The sequence below is a fragment of the Odocoileus virginianus genome, chromosome 1, assembly GCF_023699985.2.
Source record: "Odocoileus virginianus isolate 20LAN1187 ecotype Illinois chromosome 1, Ovbor_1.2, whole genome shotgun sequence".
Lineage (NCBI taxonomy): Eukaryota > Metazoa > Chordata > Mammalia > Artiodactyla > Cervidae > Odocoileus > Odocoileus virginianus.
This window is the reverse complement of record NC_069674.1, coordinates 55,797,300-55,817,592: the sequence shown is the minus strand read 5'-3', so window position 1 is coordinate 55,817,592 and position 20,293 is coordinate 55,797,300. Positions and strand designations below refer to the sequence as shown.

General features: G+C 40.8%; 1 protein-coding gene across 7 annotated transcripts in view; it reads left to right on the top strand.

Annotated features, from left to right (window-relative positions):
- ELMO1 (engulfment and cell motility 1) overlaps positions 1-20,293 on the top strand; it is a 573,189-nt gene that overhangs the window by 431,869 nt on the left and 121,027 nt on the right. Inside the window, exon 1 of one of the 7 annotated variants that reach the window (XM_070468482.1) lies at positions 2,656-2,936. The exons of the other annotated variants lie outside the window; for them this stretch is intronic. The gene's annotated coding sequence lies outside the window, so the exon portion shown is untranslated. Of the gene's footprint in view, positions 1-2,655; positions 2,937-20,293 lie in introns of those variants that run through there. 7 annotated transcript variants of the gene reach the window in all.

Below are 20,293 nucleotides of genomic sequence, written 5' to 3'. Positions count from 1 at the left end.
CCAGCTCTGCTGCTTTTTATCTTGGTAAGCTTGGTCAAGTTACTTAACTTCCTTAAACTTCCATTTCCTCACACTGTATAATAGGGGCCATAATAATACTTCACTGGGTTGTTGTTAGACTTAAATTGGTTAATCCAGATGGAGTGCTACCCAGACTATTAACTCATAAATGTTAGCTAGGTCAGTTCAACACGTTATGCATGTCTTGAAATCAGCTATTTCAATTAGACTGTTAACTTGTTGAGATTAACTGGGGAATATATTGGGTTACATAGGTGTGTGGGGGGATAGAGGCAGGGAGGCATTGAGTGAAGTATTTCAGTGGCTTGTCATTGTGATAGGATAAAAACCAACTCCTAGACATGATTTCTGAGACCCTGCGGATCTGGCCTCTGCTTGCTGTCTGGGTTCATCTCACACCATCCTTTTAATCATTTTCACTCTGATCAGCCACATTTGGCTTGTTTCAGGTTTTCAGAGCTGTCACCCTCCCTCGTAGGCAGTGTGTGTCTAGAAAGGCCCTTTGCATGTATTATTCCTAATGTCTGAGACACTGTCCCCCTTGCTTTCAACTCATTACCTTCTACTCTTCCTTTCGATCTTAGCTCAGATACCCCTTCCTCTGAAGAATTCTGCCTTACCTCACTACATTCAGTCTTTTATTATTTGTGCTCATAGCACACAGGTCTTCTTCATTCTCCATGTAAAAGTTACATTCTAATATTTTTTGTGTTCTCTGCTAGGGTCATTGTGCTATAAGGCACAACACGTGCTAGTTTGTTTGGTCACGAGCACAATTACTTTTGGCACATAAACACTCACTAAATATTTGTTAAACAAATGATTCAATTTCGATTCAATTTCCAACCAGGGAAGAAGACCTGGTTGGAATGACATGTTTCTGCATAAAAACAATAACAATTTGGATAATCTCAGGAGGGTGAGAGGGCAGTGTGCAGGTGTCCCCATGGCAGATGAAGGTAGACAGGAGAGGTTAGAAGGGTTCCAGATAGGTGGTAGAGGAAATCTGCGATATGCACGTCCCCAGAGTGTTGAGGTAGTCTGGACAGAACTGAGAAAGACTGCTGGGTGCCTGAGAGGCAGAACCTGGGTGAGAATTCCTTCCCAAGCTCACAGTGGCACAAAGAAACAAAATGGGAATCCAGGACTCAGATTCTTGAAAGAGCAAATATAACATCAAGACCACTGGGCCAGAGCTGAGCACTTGGAGACAGATGGTTTGGACCAAGAGTAGTTAAGGAATAAAGGAGGTCCGGGGCTACTGTTGCTTGTTAGACACTGTCTGTGTGGTAATGAATAATTCACCTTGGCTCCAAGAGCAAGAGACTTTAGCCCTCTAGGAAGCCTGGTCAGTGTCCTTAATGGTTTGAGGGCACCAGGCTTGTGGAGAGGTTAAGAAAGAAAAGATTCTCCTTAAGATTCATGATGATGGGACAGAAAATAATTTCTTTCTCTCTAACTTAAGCCAGAATTATAGAATTCCATCAGGTCAAGGGCTTCCCGCAGACCCAGGTGTGAGATCACCTGGGTTTGACCAGACCAAGCAGCCGTTCATTGCTCAGTGGCGGCCCCTGCTGTTAATAGAGAAATATAACAGCATATCTAAAGTGACTGGTCATGGAATCAGAATTTGGAGCATGCAAAGGGGGGAGTCAGAGGGGATGCAAAGGGGCTGAGGAAACCCCCAGGAGGAGCCCCAGCGTTCAGGGCACCTTGGTGAGGTGCTAATGCAAAGAAGTTGAGTCTAAGTGTTTTGTGCAAGCTTTCTTCCACAAGCACCTGGTTTAGTCTCTTCATTCCAAAGGTTTGCTGGGAACACCGCAATGCCCTCGAGAAATGCCACTGAAAACTTTTATTTGAGGGCTTTTAGCTCTGTTAGATGACAGATATTTTAAAAGATACTCCACTCATTATATATGTGACTTACAGTAAATTTTAATGAGAGGTGGAGGCACAGGAGGGGCTGTGCGTGTTTGTTTACATCCTGAGCAGGAATCAGAGGATGAATCCTCCTGGGGTAGCCCTGCTGGGATGCACTCTTGCATGAACACATTTCTGGGTATGTGAGCACCCCTGGCGTGCTGGTACTGTGTACAGAGTGAGGCTGTTACATGACATTTCTGGACAAAAACTGTATGTGAAGAAAAGGAGGGAGAAAGCAAACTCACAATCAAATAAAAGTAGGGAGGGGGGAGAGATGAGATTGCTGTTAGATTGTGGGTCTGGCAGCAGATGTTCTACACGAATCCAACTCGCTGCAGCCAGTCTGTTTCCATGGCAACAGAATCAGTAATTATTGAGCCTGGGAGCTCCCCCCTCCTTTCTCCCAACAAGGTGGAGGCTGATGAATATGAACTATCTCTAGCCCACCACTAGCTCTTTCTTCTTCCTCTTTTTCTTTTGTTTTTAGTTCTTTACAAGAAAAGGGGGAGTGCTGAGGAGTACCAAGAAGAGGAGCTACCTCTTTACTGATAGAAGAGCATAGGGCACTAAAATTAAATGAAGTTATTGTTTTCTCTTGTGTTATAAGAGAAAAGCTCTTCCCCGAAAAGCCGATGATCTCTGAAGATGCTAAATAAATGAGCAGGAGTTTCCCTGAAATGGAGGCTCCCTTTGATTGGCTGATCTTTCTGCGACTTCTGCCAATCAGAGCACCCCTGGGCTCCAGCTCCATAAACATAAGCAAAGCTACATGCTTATTTTTCTGGACTTGAAGTGTATACCATTCAAAGGTGTGCGGCGGGTCTCCATTCACATGGCTCAACTGGAAATCTATTTTGTGAACAAGCTCACTCAGGAACCATCCAGTATTCCAGCACGTTGTTCTTCTGGAGGTCGACTTTAAATCATTTGGTGGCAACTGCAGCTTAGAAGCAGTATCTGTAGTTGGGGAAAGATGGATTTACGGGGGCTTGGTGAGTAAACCTCAGTCTTACACATCTGTCCGCTGGTATTAGCCTGAGCTAAAATGTAGCTTTGTCTTATTGTCTGCCAAGAAAACGGTGAATTGGAACAAGCACATGGAAGAATAAGCACTCTAGGCTAGGGTCCCCATGCTGTGTGAGCCTCCGTATTCCAAAGACTGCATGCATCGCTCGGGTATGATCGGGTTTGTAGTTGACTGTGTGTTTTACTGGGACGTTGGTTTGTCTTGCTAGGATCAGTGTGAGGAGTGGAGTTTTGCTTTATCTTCCTGGGCACAGATCCATTTCAAAAGAGGATGCTTTTAAAACTCAATTTATGAGAGTCAGTCCTGTGCATGGCTGGGAAGAGAGAGAAGGGTGCAGACACGGAGCTGAGCCATGAGCTGCTTGTTTGTGTTGCCGGTGTTTGCATTGTGAAGATAGATGTTATTACGATGGTCTGTCAAACACTTCTTCAGACCCTCAGCCAGAGAAAGAAGCATCTCTGCTGGGTGCACTGCTGTTCTTGCTCGGGAAGTATGCAACTGAGCTAGGTCGTGTCCCTTTCTTCTTTCATGAAATCAGTCTCCAAATTGAAATATATTCTCTCTCTTTTTAAAAAATTAATTGCAGAAAGAGTCAGAGTGCAGCCGGAGAGATTCCGGCTGTCAAGAAGCATACTTCTAAATGACTGTTTTGCATCCTTTGAAACCAGAGAAGGTTTGCAAAGTTGAATTCAAGGATTGGCTCTTTGCCAGGGAACCGATGCTCTGAGCTAGTGCTCTGCTCCCTGGGGTTTAATTTTCTGACACTGGTGATGAAATTTTCAATTTTGTTGAGTAGAAGAAGGAGGAATAAGAAAGCAGTGCTGTAAACAGGCAATGGAGGGGTGGCGTGTGAAAGGAGAAACTCTTAGCCTTTAGGGACCCTTCTCGCTGCAAACTTAAAAATATGTGTGGTGAAACAGAACTCAAGCACTATCCTCAGATGTAGGATGTAGGATTCCAGGGAAACTGCAGTCCTCCGAATGTGGAGAGAAGAGGTATTGCCTTTGGTTTGGGTGCAGAGAGTGGGGGCTGAACTTGAGGCTTCCAGCTCTACCTAAAAGCCTCTCCCGAGCATCTCTGTTGATATTGAAGCTTCATTACTGTGACTTCTTTTTAACGCGATTTCCCGCGTTATGTGCCAGGAAGACTGACAGCACACATGATGTCTTCTATTGACAGTCCATTTGGGTTCAAATAACAGAGATAAAAAAGCATTATCACCTGGTTCATAACTAGATGCACGTAAAGTAGTCATATATGGGAAGTCTTATTGGCGTGTCCTTTAAAACAGGGTCCTATTGACAGAAGAGTGTTGTAGGTCTTCACATGGCTCTAGAATGGAATTAGCTGTGTCCTAAATGGATTCAGTGATGAATGGGTAAAGAAACAAAAGAGCTAGGAAGGTTTTGCCTGTAGAAAACTCGAAAACAGGGTGAGAGTGATTGGGTGTTTAGGAAAGATCTTCAACTTTTGTGACCGGTAAAGAGATGGGGTTGACTCTCTGGGGAACGTGGAGAGTTTCCCAACTCCACGTGACTGCATCCAACACAGGGGAAACCTGGCCGGACCTGGTCAGTGTCTTGTATGTTAGCTGAACCTCTTTAGAAATGTAGGCTGTCCTGTGATCCCAAGATGCTCAGGATGGTGTGCTGATTGAGAATTCCACCTGATCGGAGGCGAGTGTGAGCGTCTCTCTGCTGCATCTCACTTCCCCGTACACCTCAGTATAGACACAATTTGGAGGAAGCCTGGTTTCTAGTGGCTCTGCATTAAGTGACAGTCACCTCATTAGAATGACCCTCCATCCTCTTCTGATCTCTTCTCTCCCCCTCTAGTGTCATTTGATATGAGTGAAGTGCTGGCACCTGTTGGCACAAATGAGAGAAAAAAATAGCCTTTTATGGAAGCAGTCAAAATGTAAAAAAAAAAAAAAAAAAGAAAAGAATAAGAGTAGTTATTAGCCTATTTTTTATCAGGGAAGTCTAAGAATTTGAAAGCTATGAATCTCTCCCCTGGCTTAAGAAAATACCTTTATGCCGAATCACATAACATTTTGGGGACAGCCCATTTCAGGGTCAAGTAAGATCTCTGCCCTGCATGACTAGCCAAGAATTTATTATGCTCTCTCAAGTTCATTGTCTCCTTTTTGCAAATGGGCCCACTGTGTACTGCTGCAGCCCTGTCTCACTCAACTGCTGGCTTAAGCAATGACTTCGGTGTCTGAATGAGGCCCTGGATGTTCTCACCTAAGATCTGAATTTTAAAGTTTTGGAAATCATTATAGATCATGGTGGTTTTTTCACTCCTGAGCTTAGAGGGTTGGTGAAGCTAGAATTATGGGACTTGAAATGAAAATGTTCTTTCAGGGACCAGAAATAATTGCATGTTTGTAACTGTTTAGTTTTCTCCTAGAAGAGAAGGCTTCTTCCCACTACCTCTTCTTGGAATTTGTAAAATGTGGGACATATTAGAAGGGTAAATGTAGAGACTTCCTTGATGGTCCAATGGCTGAGACTCCACACTCCCAATGCAGGGGCCCTAGGTTCAATCCCTGATCAGGGAACTAGATCCCACATGTTGCAAATAAGAGTTTGCATGCTGCAACTAAGACCCAGGATAGCCAAATATATAAATAAATATTTTTTAAAAAGAAAAATAGATATAAAGACCAAAAAGTAAATTCCCTTAGATTTTTAAGTGACTGTCAGAGTTTCCCAATATAAGTCAGAGTGAATATAAATACATTGACTCTAATGCCTGAAATTCAGCACTGAGTTGGGATGATAAGATTCCCCAGTTTTCCCAGCAATTGGAATAAAATCAATTACAACAGGGGTAGTTAACCTGCCTTGAGCAGTAAGTGTGTGCCAGGCACTGTTCAATATATTTTATGTAGATGTAATAGCTCATCGAATCTTTATAGCAGCCCAACAGGACTACTTGTATTCCTTACTTCCTAAGTGAGGAGATAGAGTCACCAAAAATATAAAGAACTTATTTCCATTTATCCAGCTAGAAACTGGCAAGTGCTTGGTGTTTTCACACACATTGATTTACCTCACTGCTGAATTTATGGGTGGATAGAGCCCAAGTGGGTAGTGGAAGGAGGTCTCCTAGGCCATCTAGTCTGACTAGTGGAGTCAGACCCCAGGGAGTTGAATTAAAGAGTCATTGCAATAATTAAAGTCAAATTAGAAAAGCACTGTGGGGTAGTTGAGTGAATTATTAATAATACCATTTAAGAAAAAAAAATTTGAACTACGTAAAAACCTGTCACCAAAATGCTACATTTGTTCAACCCCCACCCCCCCCCCCACCACCACACTGTGTTCCTGTGTGATATGCCACCTTATTCTGCAGTATTTATTTGACTGGTATTAACTGGGTCAGTTTCTAGATGAGACCAGCTCCTCCTGGGCCGTATGTGAGAGGTGGGAAGTCATCCCTTCCGTGGCTGCCCTTTGCTTACATTAGCCAGGAATGGTTTGCAGTTGCCATAGCAATGGTGAGGGTCGTTAAGGGCCAAAAACAATAGAGCAGCCAGTTTCAGGGTGTGCATGACCCGCAATGGCTCTGGGAATCACCAGGGCTACCATGCTTTCTGAAGACTTGGCAAACAGGGGTGATAGCCCCCACTCAGAAAGATTCCAGGTAGTGACAGAGGACATACAAAGAAGAAGCAACTGAAAGGTCAAGATTAGGCCTGGAAATCATCAAGTGACATAGATTTCAAAATATGCACCTCGGAGTTGCCATCATTGAGAGGACTGGGGTAATGTGGAAGAGAGGTGAGTCTTCAATTCGCACTTTAACCAGAGCATCTCCATTCTATCTGTTTTGCAAACTGGCAACCTCCACTGAAGACTTACTAATGAAAAATGAAAGGAGAGGTTGGGTTCCTAGAAGGAAAAAGAAAAATTATTGACCTCAAAATTTTTAGTTTGGCAGATAAAGAAATGAAAGACTACAGCATAAAAGCGAGCTTACATTGCTATATGGAAAAGGAATCTGGAGGGGTCTTAATAGCAGCTTTTAAAAACATGGGTTATTTGTTATCCATGCCTAATATTATGCAGTTTCTAGTATTACACCAGGTGTTAATATGTGTGGGCTTCTCTTGTGGCTCAGACAGTAAAGAATCTGCCTGCAATGCAGGAAATGCAGGTTCAATCCCTAGGTCGAGAAGATCTCCTGGAGAAGGAAATGGCAACCCACTCCAGTATTCTTGCCTGGAAAATTGCATGGACATAGGAGCCTGGTGGGCTACAGTCCATGGGGTCACAAAAGAGTTGGACTTGACAGCAACAGCAACAATTCATATGTGTAGAAGACACATTTAATAACCATTCAATAAACAATGTCCTCCAGAGACAATATGGCAGATCTCTTTCTAGACTAGCACTGTCTAGTGGGAATACAATGCAATTTATGTAATTTTAATTTTTTTTGTAGTCACATTAAAAAAGTAAAAAGAAAAAAAAAACCCAAACTCCAAATCTGTTCATTTTAATAAATTATATTATTTAACCCAATATGTCCAAAATATTATCCTTTCTATATGAAACTACAAAATTATTAACAAAATATTTATATTCAAGGTTTTCATGCTGAGTCTTTGAAATCTGACATATATTTTACACTTCCAGCACAACACAATTTGGAGACTGAATTTTCACGGGAAATCTGTATTTAGATTTCACAAAATTTACAGTTACAAAAGTAGATTCAGGAACAGAAGTTGTTCTAAACATACTTACAAGTTTTCCAATAACTGAAGTATCAATTTTAAAATTTAAATTAGTTAAAATTAAATAAAATTTCAAATTTCAAAAACAAAAAATGCAAAACAAACAATAAAACACCTTAACTGCATAGTCTCATGAACCGCATGCTTCAAGGTTCCCACGACCATGTGTGGTTCGTGGCTATTCCCCTGGACAGTGTAGTATTGAACCCTCAGAGAATTCTCCTTATAAACTAGGTCAGTTACATTTCTCACTTACTCATCAGGCCATGGCACCTTGATCTCTTTTACCTCCATAAGGTACCAAGCAGGCTTGCCCCGCTAACAAAGAGAAAAGCCATACATTAGTATTCACAGATGTGTTTACCTTTTGCCCTTAACCATTGTATGTGTCAAATCCAGCATATAGCTAAATCTTGGTTGCTCCATTGCACTGTTTGGCATGGGGGAGTTAAAAGGTGTGTCTTTCCCCATTGCAGGAAGTCAACATAGCATCCATGGCATTTTTCAGTCCTCAGGTATCTTGGACTTGCCTTTCACTGCACTTTGGAACTACTTCCTTCAACTTAATATGCTCAGGGAACATGAATTTCATTTAAATAATAAGCTAAGCAAACCAGAATAAGAAGGTAACTTTGCTGCAAACAGATAATTCTGTTTGCATAATTGAGGCTAAGGGATGATTTAACTGATGTCATCTTATTCAATTCTGCAAATTTTATTTACCTATAAAAGTTATTGAGGACTTCCCCTGGTGGCTCAGTGGTAAAGAACCTGTCTGCCAATGCAGGAGACATGGGTTTGATCCCTGGGTCAGAAAGATCCCCTGGAGAAGGAAATGGCCACCTACTCCAGTATTCTTGCCTGGAGAATCCCTTGGACAGAGGAGCCTGGTGGGCTACAGGCCATGGGGTTACAAAAGAGTCAGACACAACTTAGCGACTGAGCAACACCACCACATAAATTAATGACTGGATAGTTCCTGCAGTTAATTTGGTCTTAAGATCTTTACCTTCGACATCAGGTGGCATCCTTGCCTAAAGTTTTCTTTTTATAAATATAAAAGCAATCATGAAAACAGAATCAACCTCTTCAATAATTAGATCAAAATCATGCTACAAGTCTTCTTAGAAGCATCCAGTTCCAGCCTCCTAAAGATATCCTGACATTGACAATTTCGGCCCAGTCTGCCAGTGGAAGGATAAAGCTCACTCCAAGCTTGTTGCTCTTAGACCTTCCATTAATAAAGAGCTCTTTTAGAAATAATAGAAAAAAATGAGAAGGGAAAAAAATTCCATACAATTAAATACCACCCCTAGAAGTGGGGATGCCTTCTGGTTCAACTCGACCCATTTCTTGCATGTTGGACAGAACTGTCAAGGAGAATGCCTTGTGCATTTAAGCACTCAACAAGTGTCTGTTGGGTGAAAGTGTGTGGGTCCTTTGCAACTTCTTTCTTTTTATGACATGACTTAATCTTTTTGTTCTGAGACAACAGTGTCAAACCAAGTAGATTAAACCATAGGCAGTGTTGATTCTTGAGAGCAAGATGACTTGGTATGTGAATCTGCTGATATTTGGCCAAGCCAAGAGCTAATCCACTCAATCATGAATGAAAAGAAGTGCTGTGGGATTTCAGTAATTGCAGAGACACTGGGAACTAGCTGTATGTTACATAAGTAAAATTATCATTACAGTAATTGCTTTTGCATTATCACAGGATTTTGAGGTTCACTAGCTTATTTCATCTAGAAAGTCAGGACTAGAAAAGTATCATATAGAGGACAGAGCAGTAGTCTTGTATTGTCATCTCCACTTTAAGAGTTAAATTCTACAAGTCACTTAACCCTTATGCTCCTCAGCATCTTCACATGGGTAAGGAGGAGTTTAGACTTGGTTACTTCCCAGGTCATGTATGTGTCAAGTTGGAAACATTCAGTCCTGCAGGGCCCATGCTCCATTGATTATAGTAGTCTTTCCCATTGTACCCAGATAGAGCTTCAGAATCCTTCTTAACACAGTGCTAAGTCAGCCACTGCCAAAGGATCAGAAATGGCTTAAAGCTGAAACTGATTTTTTATCCCTCTCCTAGGTTGCTTCATCAGCTCAGTGCCTTGTGTAAGACTTTGGAAAGGAACATACAGGGAATTATCATCAGTATGCAGGGTTTCAGCGGTAAGGGAATGACAGTTCTTGCCTCAGCCCCTTGCTCAGCTGTTCCATGGAGGTGTTGCCATCTGACAGGGAGGGCTGCAGCCTGGCACTTTGGGAGCTCACTTCTCTCTTGCGTTGAGCTCAAAGTGATGAGGGACCTGTCAAGGAGAGCAGTTCACTGGCATCATTCCCAGACCTGGAAGCATAATGAAATAAAATTTCATTCTGACTTGGTTGGAATTCTTCTAGCTGAACATTTGAGATAGCATCTGGGGCAATTCTAACATCCAATTGCCTGGTTGGAATGAAGCACCCATCAGCTATTGGCTTTCATTCAGTCAGAACCTCTCGGGACAAATCATTTCTATCTAGGGCCAGCTCAGCCCAGAGGTCCCAGCAGGTGATGCAGAGCCTGCTCATGTCTAACGGGCCAGTAAAGTGACATCTGCATTTCAAAAGCTTTATCGTTTGCAAAGAGTGATTTCAAAGCAGGAAGTGTCTGAAAGTCACCGACACTGTACTCCCCCAGACTCCTCAACATTAAGCCTTTAATTTGAGACTCGGGTTTGGGGGGGATTATGCTGGTACTGTCCATTGGTACTCTTTCTAGTATCCCAAAGAGTGGAAGCAGGGCCACACCCCTCCAGCTATAGAGAGTGCTCGGGTTTGAGGGGCAAAAGCCCTCACTGATTCCATGAGCCAGGCTCAAATGCCTTTGCAAATTAGACCCAACAAGCTTTGCAAAGACCACCTTATGGACCATCCCTGTCCATACTGAGTTTTCCAAGCACTATGTAGATGATTATTTTACCTTTATGAATCCTAGTTTTCCTTATCTGTTAAAATAGAAGTAAAGATGCATAACTCACAGGGCTGTTGAATGAAAATTAGAGTGATGCCTGTGTGAGTGGTTAGTATGCTATAATGCACTACGTAAGGAGAAAACAGTATGATTATACTCCTTGGGTGGAAGCCATTTATTTTTCATATCTCATAGAATTTCTAGCTCAAAACTCTTTGGCTATGGGAGATTCTCTACTTGGACAACCAGGGAGCTTGCTGTCTGCTCTCGGGTCATTCTCCTTAAACCACAGAGGCTATCCCAGCTCTGCTCGCGCTGGAGGCCACCCAGAAGAGAGCACTGCCCTTAGAAGTGCTCTAAGTGTTGTTTGTTGTTTAGTCGCTAAGTTGTATCCAACTCTTTTGTGACCACATGGACTGTAGCCCACAAGTCCACTGTAATTCATGGGATTTCTCAGGCAAGAAGACTGGAGTGGGTTGTCTCTTCCTTCTCCAGGGGATCTTTCTGACCTAGGGATCAAACTGGCATCTCCTGCATTGGCAGGCAGATTCTTTACCACTGAGCCACCAGGGAAGCTCTTAGAACCAAAGCCCGATAAAAGTCCCAGCTTAGCCACTACTAAGATTTAGGTCTTGCCATGTTACCTCTCCAATTATTAGTAGTTTCTTCCCTCACAGATAAAATATAAATATTATCTATACTAATCTGACATATAGAAATGTCTAAAGAACAAATGAATTAACATATTCCATGTGCTTTGTGAATTATAACATAAAGTATTACTATTATTATTTCAAATCTAATATCTCCTAACGACTCAGCCTTGTTTTTCCGAGGAAGGATAATTGGGAAGATGTTTCTGAAGGCAGAGTACCAGAAGCTCCAGGATGATGATATATACTTTCCTGATTTTGGAAGCCAGTCAAGATCAAACGATATTGTGCTTCTAGGCAGATGCCTTGTGGCATTCAGGAATACTGTGAACTGCCATAAATAATTGGTGGCATTTACATTTGTAAGTCAAGATGTTCTTGGGTCTCTGCAGATGGCCCATAAATCTTTCTGGATAGCCAAGCCTTAGCCATACAACACCAATTCTGTCCTTCTTCTTGAAAACATAATAAAAAGCTTTGAAAGCATGTATATTCTGAGTTCTTCTATATGCAAGTTCTCAGACACTTCTTGATAGCTTTCATCCCCTCCCCTGCCCACCCTCTACCACTGCCAGCCACGAACTTCATACTCCTGAATTATACATTCTGTCAAGAGAGTAGGTGTGGTTTCTTCCTTTGTAACATCTGGTGATCTGTTTATTGTATTCCCCTAACATCCTAGATCTTGAGGAAACCTGAGTCCCAGAATGTCAAATAAACTTCATCTGGTGACAGCCTGGGGGTTCTGGGGGTAGTTACCAGGGCTCTGCATCTGGACCCAGTGGTCCCATGGATGGGAAGCGGAGAGCAGCACCACGCAGTTACCTTATTACAAGTAGAAAAAATGAGGCTCAGAGAAATTGATTGACTTGCTAATATGTCTCTGTTAACAAAGGACTGTGGCCACATTTCCTTGCTCTCTCAATTTATTCAACAATCAATACTTGCTGAATGCCTACTGTGTATGAGTTCTAGGCTTTAGTATTATCTGTGAGCATAGATAATCTATGACAATCTATGGATTAATCTGCACAGAGGTTTATTTTTAATGCAATCATTAGTGTCAAAATTGGAATTGCCTAAAATATAGAGGCTATAATAACAAAAATTTCTGACAGACAAGTTATTTATATATTCATTAATTCATTCATGCATTTACTTATGCATTTATTTCCATGCCTATTTGCATAAAGAATAAAAGTCTACTTTCAAAAATTGGGGCCTTGGAAGAGCTGTTTGGAAACAACTTGAAAGAAATTGATGAAAACAAATTGGCCAATAACTGTCCTTACCTTCTGCCTTCTTTTCTCCTGGTCTCCGTTTATGGCCTTGCTGGCACAGAGTTAGAAATGAACACAGAAGATCTGAATTGTAAGAGCAAACACAAGAGCTGTGCACTCTTTTAGTTTTGCAAAACAACTTACAAGGTGAAATTTGGATGAACCAGATTATTTTCACTTTACCAGAGGTTTCGGAACTGCTAGAATTGTCAAAGAAGAAATAATACATCTGTGGTGATCAAGAACTGTGGCAAGTCCATGTCTCCTGGGCAGAGGTATAAGTAGCAGTGGATAGGAAAATCTTTTAGCACAATATCTGAGCACTATAGGAAACTATACAATAATCACACTAACTGTGTGTAGCGAGCTATCATTTTCTTCCACCCCTGCTTAATTTATGTCCTTCATAAACTCACTCCCAGTCACTTGCTTCAAGGCCAGAGTAATATTAGAAACATTTGTTTCTGTGGGCATATGAATTGTGCCTTCTCTGTGCTAGGCACTTTACATATGCTTAGGTCCTTTTAATGGAATTTCTCAAAACTTTAAAAAAATATTTTTAGTGTAACTATTATTTTTAAATAACCACATGCCATGGTCTATCAGGATACAAGTTTTTACCAAAAAGTGCATCCCTGTATACTCAAAGGATGAATAGAAGTCAAGAATCAGGGAGGCTTTAGTGTGATTCTCAGTCTCCATCCTTTTTTCCTAACGTAGTTTCAGTATGGTGCTAACAGCAATGTTGAAAGACATTATATCCCCTTTTACAGGTAAGGGGACAGAGGAGTGGAAGAGTTAGCTATGATCCGTCTAGTAAGTGGCAGTGAAAGTGAAAGTGTCAGTCCCTCTGTCGTGTCCTACTCTTTTCGATTCCCTGGACTAGCCCACCAGGCTTCTCTGTCCATGAAAGTCTCCAGGCACGCATCCTGGGGTGGGTTGCCATTTTCTTCTCCAAGGGATCTTCCTGACCCAGGCATTCAACCTGGGTCTCCTGCTGCTGCTAAGTCGCTTCAGTCGTGTCCGACACTGTGCGACCCCATGGACAGCAGCCCACCAGGCTCCGCCATCCCTGGGCTTCTCCAGGCAAGAACACTGGAGTGGGCTGCCATTGCCTTCTCCATCCTGCATTGCAGGCAGATTCTTTACTCTCTGAGCCACTGGGGAAGTAAGTAGGAGCATGATGTTCAAATCCAGGTCCCTCTGGCTCCCAAGCCTCCTGCGTCAGCTTGGAAGTCATATATATATATATGTGGCTTCCACGTCAAGTGAAAAGTTACATATGTGTAGGAGGCTTTCATATATATATAAGACATATATATATATATGACTTCCAAGTTGACACACACACACATACACACACACATATTCTGTTTCAGAGAAGTACAATAGCATGATTAACAGCTAATATTTAAGCATAAAAATCTATTATGAAAAAACAGTTTATGAGTAGAATCAAGATAGAATGGGAAAAATGGGAAGCAGGATGAGAATTTGAGCTCTAGGACAGAGGTTGGCAAAAGTGACTCATGGGCCAAATCCAAGCCATGGCCTATTCTTGTAAATAAAATTCGGTGGGAACCCAGCCATGCCATTTGTCTGTGTGCTGGCTGTGGCTGCCCTCCTGCTACAATGGCAGTGTTGATTAGGTATGACAGAGACTGCCCGGAAGGCTTAAAGTTATATTTGGCCTTTTATATTAAAAGTTTGCTGACCTGTATTAAATTAGAAAAATGAAGATGTAAAATTTCCAGTTATTAAAGAAGAACTTATTCATGTATGTTTAAATGAGCGATTATGGGTATCAGATCACTCTTGTATGCATATCCAAGGATACACTTTTAAAAGCGATGCAACCATTTTATTTTTTAAATATCAACACTGCGATACACTGAAAATTATATTCTTTGCAACTATTTCGACTTCAATAAAAAATTTTCCTAAGTCAATATAAAAATGTGTTAAAGAGTATGTAGATTTTTTTAAAAATAGAGAGGAGACCAGTGCTCTAGAAGACAGGATCAGGGATGGGCATAGTTCAAGGTCACCCACTGATGGAGGGAATTTGTTTTCTTCTCAGAGGGCAAACTGAGCCCCAAGTGTAAATGTCACCCCTCAATCAAGCTAATCTCCAACAGCCTCAAGGGCTAGCTGATGGAAGTGTGGGACTCCAATAGAACAGTGCTAAAGAGTGATTTCTTAGACATCTGGGCTCAGTCGTTCAGATCAGAAATACCCTTCATGAGCCTCTGTGCTGGACTTTCTGTCAGCCAACAGTGCTCTTTGAGAAGGTAGAAGGGTGGGCTTTTCATGCTGTACCTTCAGACTTGGTGGGAGTCTGTACTGTGCTTTAGTTGCCCTGACTGTGGGTTGTACTAGACAAGTGGGTGTTTAAACTTGTCTAGTAACCTTGATGTATGTTAGGAATTGAATTGTGTCCTCCTTCAAAAAAGCTATATGGTCTTAAGCATCAGCACTTCAGAATGTGACCTTATACGGAGGTAGGGTCTTTACAGAGGTAATCAAGTTAAAATGAGGTTATTAGAATGGGCCCTAAGAAGCCAAGATGGCTGGTGTCCCAATAAAAAGGGGAAATTTGGATCCAGAGGAAAGACATGCATGGAGGGAAGATGACATGAAAAGACACAGAGAGAAGACAGAAGCTGTTGGCAGAGTACCTCTAAGGACGGAAGCGTGGAACCGGGAGACTTTGGTCCTGGCCCCTAGTCTCCTTCCTTTACCTTAGAGAAGTTCAGCAGAGTATTTAAGATAAAAAAACTCTGGAGTCAGAGCTTTTGGGTTTTAAATCCTACCTACCAGCTGTGTGATCTTAGGACCAAATAACCTCACTTGTTAAATGGAAGAATAATGTGTGTGTGTGTGTGTGTGTTAGTCACTCAGTCATGTCCAACTCTTTGAGACCTCATGGACTGTAGCCCACCAGGCTCCTCTGTCCATGGAATTCTCCAGGCAAGAATACTGGAGTGGGTAGCCATTCCTTTCTCCAGAGGATCTTCCTGACCCAGGGATCTAACCCGGATCTCCAGCCTTGCAGGTGGATTCTTTACCCTGAGCCATGAGGACTCACAGAAGATTAATAGTACCTGCCTTGTAAGGTTATTGTAAGAACCAACAGAGATAATACCATGTGAAAGAGTGTTTGGTACATAATAAGTGCTCAGCAATGAAATGTTCTTATTGGAGATCAAAAGAACAACTACCTCGGACCCATGAATCACCTATCAAGTATTACCTGCATGCTCCTCTGGAATTCTGGAAGTTTTATTTGTGAAATTACCATATACATGTTTGAAGTGAGTTTTTGAAAAAAATCTCTCATCATCTTTTCTCTTGTTTTATCCTGTCTTATTCTTGCAAAGGCTAATATTTGAGAATAGCCAGCATGCCTTATTAATCCTTTAAAGAAGAAGTATCTGCTCTGGTACCAGTTGGCAGTTAGATTTCATCAGTCACTCGAGATTATGCATTAACTCTTGGATCTTTCTATCCTTCGAGCTAATTAGCCTTTGGACAAATACAGCCAGTCACAGAAGCCAGGCACAGCTGACCAAACACATCTCAAAGTAAATTTGGCGGGTAAATAATGCCAAGCTTACTTAGATTTCTCGATGATACTGCTTTTCTGAGTCACTAGAATCTTGATGGTCTGTCTTTCCCAGCTAGAGTTGGAAGTGAGGTGTTTATAACCCTTCAAAGCAATAGGACACATGTGACTAATTAAAATAGCTATCTCTTCCCTTGCTAACATCACCCCCCCCCCCATTTAAAATTATTTCTTCTCTTATGTTCTCAAATACCTGGTCCAGTTTGGCTTTAAATGACTTAAGCATATCCTTTGGGACCCTTGTGTAACAGATAAGAGAGACTTTCCAACATCCCCAGCTGAAATGCAATTTTTCTCAATGTAATTTAATTACCAATACTTTGGCTACCTGACGTGAAGAGCTGACTCATTAGAAAAGACCCTGATGCTGGGAAAGATTGAAGGCAGGAGGATAAGGGGACAACAGAGGATGAGATGGCTGGATGGCATTACCGACTCAGTGGATGTGAGTTTGAGCAAACTCCAGGAGATAGTGAAGGACAGGGAAGCCTGGTATGCTGCAGCCCAAGGGGTCACAAAGAGTCAGACACAACTGAGCGACTGAATAACAACAAGAAATTTAATTATCACCACCTGCCAAGACTTTCTCATACCTCTATAAAGCACCTCACACAGTTCATGCCTCACCTTGGTGCTAAAGCCTGCTAAGTACTTGTCATATCCTCTTAGATAGTGTTTGGTGAAACTCAAAATTTTTATTCCTTTCATTCTTTGCTAAAGATGACCTCTCCACGTAATCGTTCTCAAGCTCCCTTCAGCTGAAATTATTCTCACACTGTAAGATAATAGACAGCCTGACCATCAAGTCCTCAGTAATTGCAAGGAGCTTCTCCATGGGGCTGGGCCATCCCCTTGGTATTGACAGCTGGAATGGTGAGCCCCTCATGGTATCCAGTTCTGTTGGCTTCTTCCCCACTGTCTCCTCACACGGGCAGCCTACACTGTGCATCTGTGTTCTTCTGAGTGACCCCTGCTTCTTGCTGATCCCACAGGGCAGAATTCTGGTGAAGGGACTCTAGACTGAGTGACCAGCTCTGACATTGAACAACCACGTACCAAAGTCACTGGGTTTGGGGTTTTGTTCTTGCATTTGAGGAAATAGAAAATAAGAAATGTTTTTGCTCTTACCTTAGAAGAGTAGTAGAAGTGTGGTCATTTTGCATTGCCATCAATATGCATTGATTCAACAGAACATTTATCAAGTGAATACTAAGTGCCTAGTACTGTGTTTGGTAAATGGGAAGGCTCCAAAGAGAATACAATCTAGGTTTTGCTTTCAGGATCTTAGAAAAGACTGAAAAAATTTACAAGATAGTAAATCGTCTTGAACAGTATTATCCAGTTAATAACAAAATTGAGAGCTTCAAAAAGATGAAGTCCTAGGCCAACATTCTGTCACTTGTATGTTTGGAAAAATATCTCATGTCAAAGAGCTTTCATGGCCTTCCCCAAACCAAGCTATCATGTCTGATACCCAAGTGGCCTGTGTCTAAATAAATTATGATAATATGAGTTTATTATACAGAGTGACTATATTTGACATGGAAAAATGACTAAGAAGTATTTCTCAGTGAACAAAGAAGGTAGGGAGATAATACACAGCATATCTCCCCTGGTATTTATGTGTATGTATGTGTGTGTTGGGTGTATGCATATATTTGTATCTGGTTGCATATACGAAAAAAAGTCTGGAAAATGAATAAGACAATGTCAAGAATGACTAACTGGAGAATGAGATGGGGGAACCCAGAAGAAGACATTTATTTTAATTTAATGGTCAAAGTGAATTATTTTTTAATATAAATCTTAATAAAATATTGGTCATGGTGGTTTAGTTGCTAAGCTGTGTCTGACTCTTTGCAACCACAGTGACTCTAGCCTACCAGGCTCCTCTGACCATGACATTTTCCAGGCAAGAATACTGGAATGGGTTGCTATTCTTTTCATGGGATCTTCCTGGCCCAGGGATCAAACTCAGGTCTTCTGCATTGCAAGTGGATCCTTTACTGATAGTAAAAATAAAAACCTTTTACAGTATTATCAATATAGGAAAGTGTGTTTATTCTGAATTTGATTATGGAAGATACATAAATTTAGTTTGTTTTGGAAATATTTAAAGCAGTGATTTCATTCCTTGGTGCACATTATAATTACCTATTGATTCTTTTAAAAATTGAGAGACCCAGCCCCTGGATCACCTTAACTTTGTAAACCAGAATTGCAAGTGAGGCTTAATTATGTTTAAAAACAACACACACAACACCTCACCACCAGCAACAACTTACTCAGGTGATTCTGATGTGTACCAACTTAAAGTACAGAGCTAGAGAGGAAGTGAAAGATAAAAAATGCCACCTATTGTGGCCATATACACACCAAGTTAAACTTCCTAAGAAAGATAAAAATCTTAAGTTAGATTATAAAACAATATATAATCATGTTCTAGTCACAAGATAACCACCTAAATAGATGATAGACAAAAATTTTGAAGGAAAAATAGAGCACACAAGTTGGAAAGAAAGAAAATAGGAATAGCAATATGGACATTAAAGAAGAAACTAAGCCTAAAAATCATCAAATAGGATAAAGAATCATTTCATAGATAAAATGTTCAAACTAAAATAATAAAAATAGTCATGAATCTTTATTCACAACATATCAATATTATCAAAAGGAAAAGTTAGGAAAAAAGAAGGGGCAAAAATATAGTTGTGATAAAACACCACTGCATTATTAATATATTATCAAATTAAATATATAGAATATTTTTAAAACAGAAGTATCAACCAATAGGTACATATTGAATTGACACCTTACACTGAATGTGTGCCTTCTTTTCAAGGATCTTTGCAACTTTTGTTAAAAAAAAGTGTCACATGGCCAAAGATCCTTAATAAATTCTGAAAGTAACAGGGTTTTCAGTAACTACTGAGTTAAAGAAGAAATAAAAGCTACAATTAGAGGCTATTTAGAAAGTGGTGACAGTGAGAACATGGCATCCCAAACCTTACAAGATACATGTCTTCATGTGATATATTTATAGCCCTAAAAATCACTATTTTTATTAAAAGAATGAAAATAAATAAATCAAGGACAAGTTAGAAAACAACAACAAAGGAATAAAGAAGGGGCAAGAAGAAAGATAAAAAACAATAATAAACTAGAAAACAGAAACAATAGTGAATCCAAGTACTAGTTCTATTAAATAATAACCATGACAATTTTATCAGAGAAAATATAGGGGAAATATGAATTTAAAAACTCATCATTGAAAATGAGATGAAAACAGGCATTGGGTGACTAAAACAGCATCAGTGACTTTTATGGGTGTCAAAATGCTACTACCCGAGATAAAGTTCAGTTAGTGCACAAGAACATGCAAAAGGCAGGAGAAGGTTCTGAGACCTTTGGAACCTAGAAGTTTCCAAAACCCTAGGTCTATAGTGTCCCAGTGCTTCCATCATGGGCTTTCATCATTAATCCCTAGGAAGTCAGCTGTTCTTGCCAGATATTTGAATTCCTACTAAAAATGCCTCTTACTCACCTAGGAACACTGACTCCTTTTCCTTTTTTTGATCCTTTCTTTGTGTTAGTCTGAGCTTCTGGAAGCAATGGACACCCTCCCTTTACCAGAAGCACAAAATTTGGCAAACACTCCCCCTAGTGGCAATTTAACAAATCTGAAATGACTTGCCCAAGAGCCAGGGCTGAAAACTGCTGCCAGTCTGGGTTAATGGGGGCACTTGTTAATGAAACATATTGCTGGGCCCCACGTCATAAGGGCACCTTAAAGTATATATTCTTCTAACAAGCATCCCAGGTCATTAAAATAATCAATTTTGGGTCTATTGACCTAGGTTATGTATTCCTGTATGGTATAGAAAAGAAAGGCAATGTGAGAAGAAATAAATTCTTTTTTTTTTTCCATTTATTTTTATTAGTTGGAGGCTAATTACTTTACAAGAAATAAATTCTTATAAACTAGCCAGAAGTGTTTGTATTAATTTTCTACACTGAACACTTGTGAGAACACTTGCTGCTACTTTTCTTCCTCATACTACCTG